The sequence below is a fragment of the Rhinopithecus roxellana genome, chromosome 5 (assembly GCF_007565055.1).
Source record: "Rhinopithecus roxellana isolate Shanxi Qingling chromosome 5, ASM756505v1, whole genome shotgun sequence".
Lineage (NCBI taxonomy): Eukaryota > Metazoa > Chordata > Mammalia > Primates > Cercopithecidae > Rhinopithecus > Rhinopithecus roxellana.
This window is the reverse complement of record NC_044553.1, coordinates 146,219,922-146,226,907: the sequence shown is the minus strand read 5'-3', so window position 1 is coordinate 146,226,907 and position 6,986 is coordinate 146,219,922. Positions and strand designations below refer to the sequence as shown.

The following is a 6,986-nucleotide window of genomic DNA, read 5'->3' as shown; positions in this document are numbered from 1 at the left end:
ATTATGTGGCATTTAGCACAAGTGATTCCATTCTCCTTGGGTCTGATGCTGGAGCCTCAGGCAGGTGGTTAATCCAAACTAATGGCCTCCCATAAAATTTGTTGAACACAGGTGTTTTTATGAGAGGCACACAAAAGAGAGACACAGAGAGAAGATGAGAAGACTGAGGCAGAGATTGGAATGATGCAACCAGGAGCCAAGGAATGCCCGGACCCATGGGAAGCGGAAGAGGCAGGGTCCAGATTCCCCGCTAGGGCTTTCAGAAGGAGCTTGGCCCTGCCACACTTTGATTTTGAATACCTCACCTCCAGAATTGCAAGAAAATCAATTTCTGTTGTTTTAAGCTACCAAATTGTGGTAATTTGTAATGGTAACCCTAAGAAATAAATACAGAAAGTATTGAAATCGGAGAGTTCCCTGATCCCCCTCGCAGGAGGTGAGACAGGGGTGTAGCTCACCTGGTTGGTTGCTGCTGCTGCTCAAACCTCTCAGAAGAGGGAGAGCGCAAAGATGGGACGGTGCAGGAGCTGGGGTGAGGGCTTTGGGCTCCAGCCTCACAGTAGTGTCTAAGGATGGATGTCTGCTGCTCCAGTGTTATAATGCTCTTTTAGCTTTGCCATCTGCAGATTGCTCAATGGACCCTCTTCCTTTTTGCAAGGGCAGCGGGTCAGTGTAACAGCTTTCTGTATCCTGAGCTCTTTCCTAGCATCCTGGAAGACTCAGTTCATACAGGGACTTGAAGGATGAATGTGGAGGTTTCTATTGAGTGGTGGAGGTGACTCTCAGTGGGATGGATGAAAAGCCGGAAGGAAGGATAAAGTGGGAAGATGATCTTCCCCTGGAGCCTGGCCGTCCAGTGGCTGAACCCCTCTCCAGCTGCCCCCAGCCAAACTCCTCTTGGCGTTCAGATGTTCCTCCTCCTCTCTCTTTCTCTGCCGCGTTCTTCTGTTCGTTTGTTTTTCTCCTCGTCTTCTCACCTGCCTGTCTGCTTCTGGAGCCTGGGGTTTGGAGTTTATATGGGGACAGGATACGGGGGCATGGTGGGCCAAAAGGCAACTTCTTGGGTGCGAAAACAGAAATGCCTATTCCCACTTAGGCCCACGGATCTCCAGGCTTGAGTGTGGGGCCATTGCTAGGGAACCGCCCTCTTCTACCCAGTATTTCCCTCTCCTGTCCGAATCAGGGTCTGAAACTCCAACTTACATATAATATTTTCGACTCCCTTTTTTGGTCATTATTTTTGCCAGCTTACAGAGTGAATGTGTGTGTGTATTAACTCATACAAAGAATAACAATATATACTTCATAATTTTCATTTGCATCAATCTCTACTCACAGATTTATTTTCTCAGCATTCCTGAATCTGAGGGAGAGACATCGCAGCATGCTGAGTAGAAAGCAGACATTCCCAGAAACTGGGTGTTACATTTGCTGAATCTCTACAATAAATATGCTGCTATTCAGGAAACACACTAATCCATATTAATAATTACTATTTGGTGACTGATACATTTAATTCTTTTCATGTAGCTTACCTGGCAATTACTTATATAAACAGTAGTTTAATCATTATCTGATGCGTCTTGGGGAGGTTTTGGTTTAGCTGGACCAGGGATTATAGCTCTTATGATGTGAGATTGGAAGATACAAGCTGCTTTTGCTGGGGAATGTGTCTATCGAAGTCGGGATGTAAGATGGCAAACCACTTCCTTTGCCTGTCACCATCCGCATGGAAAGAGTAGTGATAAATCATTGTAATAACAGTGGCAGTGGACTGTCAGCTTGGTGAGGGAATCCAGATGAATTTCCCTTTTCAAGCCATCAGTTTTAAGCAAATGAGAGGCCTAAAGCAAAGAATAAAAATAACTGCTGTAAACCAAGAGAATGACTCTAGATACAGGAGATATTAACTGACAGAATTTCCTTTTTTCTGCTTGCTCTTCAAGGATGACTGGACACTGTAAAACCTCATTAAATCAAAGGTTTTACATCTGCGATTTCTTTTCAGTTCCAACAAGGGCTACGCTTGAAGCTTCTGATTTACCTCTGCATCCAGTGCAGGCACGGCAACCAGTGCCTGGCACGTGGTAATCATAACGATAATGACAACAATCATAAACATTTGTTGCACATTTACCTTTTAGTCTGGCCGTATTCTAAGTGCATTGCATATAATTTATCCTTAGAACACCCTAAGAGGCAGGTGATCTTCTTATTTCCATTTGCACATTGAAGAAACAGGTGCAGAGAGGAAAAGTCGGTTGCCCAAACCACACTGTTAACGTGAGTGAAGGTGGCATTTGAACCCAGGTGGTCAAGCTCCAGAGCGCTTGACCTTTCTAGCTTAAGAAAGATCAGAAATACTCAGTGAATAACAACAATGAACTCACTCTTACTGAGCACTTACAACATGTCTGGCACTGTTCTGTCTTTTGCATGTGTCTACACATTTAATATCTATAAGTACTTATTTATAGGTACTCTTTTATATCTGATTTACATATAAGAAAACTGAGGCACAGGGCAGTTTAGAAAATTGTTCAGACTTTATATTAATAGCTATTATGTGGCAGTAGCAGGTTTCCAAGCCAGAATAGCTCACCTAGTATCTATGCTCCTAATTACTAAGCACTACCACCTCTCCTGTGAACACATTATGAAATGCATCTTCATCATAGCTGTGGGGGAAAGAGCCCTCCTGAAAATAACAATTGCAGTATTGTAAAGGCAGTTCAGAGGCAACCAGAAAGTTTTTAGAAATGCAGAATCTTGGGCCCATTCAAGACTCATTGAGTCAGAAACTGCAGGTTAACAAGTTCTCCAGCTGTTTTAGTTCAAACTGAAAGCTGAAAAGTGCTTCTTTAGACCAGAGTTCTCCAATTTTGGCACATATCAGAATCATGTGAGGAGCAGAGACGTTAATTTATTTGGCCTGGGAGTGTCGCCTGAAGACTGGGAGTTTAAAAGCCCTCCCAGGTGATGTTAATGCACAGCCAAGGTTGAGAACAACAGGTATAGAGACCACAGTTTTGGAGTCCAGTGTCCCTGTAATTATTCAACAAATAACACTCTTCAATATAGCACTCTTCAATAATACAGGCAGTGCTGTGAGTACTACGACTAGGTAACAGCAACCAGACACAGTCCCTGAACTTGGAGAGTGAGCTGGGCAAGTTGCTTATCCTCTCTGAGCCTCAGTTTCCTTATCTGTGAAATGCAACATACAGCTTTCTGCTGCACGATGACGTTTCTGTCAGTGACGGGCCGCATATGTGAGAGTGGTCCCATGAGATCATAGTGGAGCTGAAACATTCCCATCCTCTAGTGATGCAGCCAAAGTGTTTGTAGTGATGCTGGTGTAAATAAACCTACTATACTGCCAGTTGTGTGAAAGCATAGCACGTACAATTATGTACAGTTAATAATACTTGATAATAATAAACTGTGTAACTGGTTTATGTATTTACTCAATTTTTAATAGTTATTTTAGAGTATATGCCTTCCACTTATTAAAATATTAACTGTAAAACAGCCTCAGGCAGGTCCTTTAGGAGGTATTCAGAGGACGGCATTGTTATCATAGATGACATCTCCACGTGTGTTACTTTTCCTGAAGAACTTCCAGTGGAAACATGCGGTGACGGAAGACAGTGATACTGATCCTGAGCCCTTGTTGGCCTAGGCTAATGTGTGTGTTTGTGTCTTAGGTTTTCACAAAAATTTCAAAAAGTAAAAAACAAAGCAAAACAAACAAATTCTTAAAAAGAGAAAACCTTAATAGGGATATAAAGTAAGAAAATATTTTTGTACAGCTCTGCAATGTATTTTTTTTTTTTTTTTTTTTTTTGAGACGGAGTTTTGCTCTTGACGCCCAGGCTGGAGTGCAGTGGTGCAATCTCGGCTCACTGCAACCTCTGCCTCCTAGGTTCAAGTGATGCTCCTGCCTCAGCCTCCTCAGTAGGTGGGATTATAGGCATGTGCCACCAAACCCGGCTAATTTTGTATTTTTAGTAGAGATGGGGTTTCGCCATGTTGACCAGGCTGGTCTCGAACTCTTGACCTCGGGTGATCCGCCCACTTTGGCCTCCCAAAGTGCTGGGATTTCAGGAGTGCACCACCACGCCCAGCTGTGTTTGTGTTTTAAGTTGTATTGTGATAAGAGTTGAAAAGTTGTAAAACATTTAAAAGTTTACAAAGTAAAAAAGTTACTGTAAGCTAAGATTAATTTATTATTGAAGAAAAATGTTTTAAAAATTTTAGTGTAGCCTAACTGTATGATGTTTAGTCTACAGTAGTATACAGCAATGTTCTAAGTCTTCACATTCAGTCACTGCTAGTCACTCACCGACTCACCCAGTGCAACTTCCAGTCCTGCAAGCTCTATTCATGGTAACTGCCTTACACAGGTGTACCCTTTTTAAATTTTTTATACTGTTACTGTACCTTTTCTGTTTCAATATATTTATTTGCACAAAAATACCACTGTGTTACAATTGCCTACAGTATTCACTACAGTAACATGCCATACAGTTTTGTAGCCCAGGAGCAATAGGCTGTAACATATAGCCTAGGTGTGTTGAAGGTGATGCCATCTAGGCTTGTGTAAGAATACTCCATGATGTTTGAAAGATGACAAAATCACCTAATGACACATTGCATAGAATGTATTGCTGTCATTAAATGACACATAACTGTACTAACCATAGTTCAGAGGGCCGTCTGTCCACATCACTTTCTTTTTTTTTTTTTTTTCCACATAGGCAAGCGTGTCCACAATTGCTTTTTTTTTTTTTTTTTTTTTTTTTTTTTTTTTTTTTTTTTTTTTTTTACACAGTTGCATTTTATTACCTCCACATTTTGAAGCAGTTCGTGACCAGCATAGTGCTTTGGGGGCATTTTTTTTTTCTTCAATAAATGAAAGCATTTCTTTAAGAAAAAGGCACATATTTCTTGAATAGGTAAGAAAAGCTCCCCATCTGTCCCCTCTTTGAGGGAGCAGCCCCTATGGGGACTCACATTGGTACCCCAGAAACATTCAGCAAAGCAACCATTAGCCTCCCAGACTCCTCTCCCTGCTTCCCCAGCAGCTAGGATGAAGGTAACATATTCCTCACAGGTCATTTGATCTTGAGGTCCTTCAAGGCTGACTCCAAGCTCTTAACATCCCAGATACTCATGCCGCCGTCCATGCCAGTGGTGCAGAACTGCGAGCACTTGGCCTTGCCCCCACTGAGCACTGAGATCTGGCTGACGCTGTTCTTGTGCAGTGAGTCCAGGCCCGCGCCCGCAGTCGTGCCGCCCTCCGAGCTCGCCTTCTTGTCGAGGTTCTGGAAGCGCTCGCGGGCCGTCAAGCCACGCTGCGAGCTCTGCTTGGGAACATCCAGCTGTCCGCCAAAGCTCAGCATCCCCGCAGCGGCGTCATAGGTGAACAGCACCGGGAAGCAGTCGTGGCCCGCTGCCACCAGGCTGTTGTCTGTGATGAAGGTCAGCGCCAGCAGTGGTAGCGTTTCAGAGGCCAGAGTCGCCACGGCCATCTTCTTGTCAGCATCAGCCAGGCACACGGTGATGTCGTGGCTCACCCAGGCCACGCGGCTCCCACTGGCTGAGAAGCAGACGCCATGTACCCAGCCACAGCTACTGCTAGATTCGAACATCAGCTCCCCAAAGGGCATCTTGGAGCCCCATGGGGTGGGTGCCGGCCGTTCCTCCACCTCCTTGATGTAGGCTGAAAAGATCCGGCACTTGAAGTCACAGGAGCCAGCAGCCAGCAGCACGTTGTTGGGGTGCCAGTCCAGGCTGAGGACGGTGGAGCGGATGGGCTTCTTGATGTGCTTGCAAACCCACCAGTCATTCTGCTGCTTGAAATAACAGATGGAGATGACACGGGAGCCGCTGCCCACAGCAAACTTGTTCTCGTTGGGGGCCCAGCACACGCAGCGGGCGGCCCGGTTGATCCGCAGGATGACCAGCGTGGGCTTCCACGTGCGGCCCTTCAGCGTCCACACGTAGGCGTTGCGGTCTGTGCCGCAGGTCACAATATGGTTACTCTCGGGGGCCCAGTCGATGCCTGTCACCTGCCTGTTGTGCTCCTTCAGCTCGTGCACCTTGGTCCATTTGGCACCGCTCTTTTCATAGATGTGCACCTCATGGTTGTTGGGGCAGATGGCGATCTGGCTGCGATCCTTGTTCCAGGCGTGGCAGCTGATGGGCTCCACCAGGAAGCTGTGGTAGGCCATGGCGGCTTAGCTCCTCCTGCGCCCCGGCCGCGGACTCTGGGCAGTCGACGCGCCGAACCAGCTCTGGGCTCCGCGCCGGAGCCGCAGCCACTTCCTCCCACATCACTTTCAGTATGAATTTCTTGCCCACACATGCTGCCGAGTAGATACCTGACTTCCGAATGCCACCTTCAGCAAGGCCACAGCTGATTGGATGAGGGGTGGACACCTGACTAAGGCCACAGCTGATTGGATGAGGGGTGGACACTTGACTAAGAAGTAGTCAATCCGTGAACTACATTGCTATAACTTGTGTCATTAGCAAACTAATGATTTGTTGGCTGTGTTCTGCTGATAGGAGCATAGCCTTGGGAGGTGACAGAAGCATGGAAAAACCTGAACAACAGTTAAAATAAGAACTAGGCAAATAAACTACAGGATAACAGAAAACTCAAAATAAGAGAGAAAAATGGCCAAAACCCCGGTCAGAGTGACATGTCCATGACTGTTCTAGGCAAAGCCAAATAATAAGAGAGACAAGAGAGAAATAAATAAGAGAGAAAGTTTGGGTTAGTAACCAGGGGTCTCTGAAATGCTCCTCTTTTCCAGCATATCTAATGATTATTTCACCCCCTAATTTAAGAAAATGCCCATAAAATGGGAATGCTGGGTCGTTACAGAAGAAGGGGGAAAATATCAAGCAACAATATCACCAACAGCAAGAAAGGAGGCGTTAAAATTAGCTACAAGGACAAAGATGAGCCTAGGCTG

The 6,986-nt window shown here is 45.4% G+C and overlaps 1 pseudogene across 1 annotated transcript; it reads right to left on the bottom strand.

Annotated features, from left to right (window-relative positions):
• Window positions 1–4,780: 4,780 nt before the first annotated feature.
• Window positions 4,781–6,328, bottom strand: LOC104668561 (annotated as a pseudogene). The gene has a single exon (XR_748836.2). The product of XR_748836.2 is annotated as an actin-related protein 2/3 complex subunit 1B pseudogene (transcript).
• Window positions 6,329–6,986: the final 658 nt, after the last annotated feature.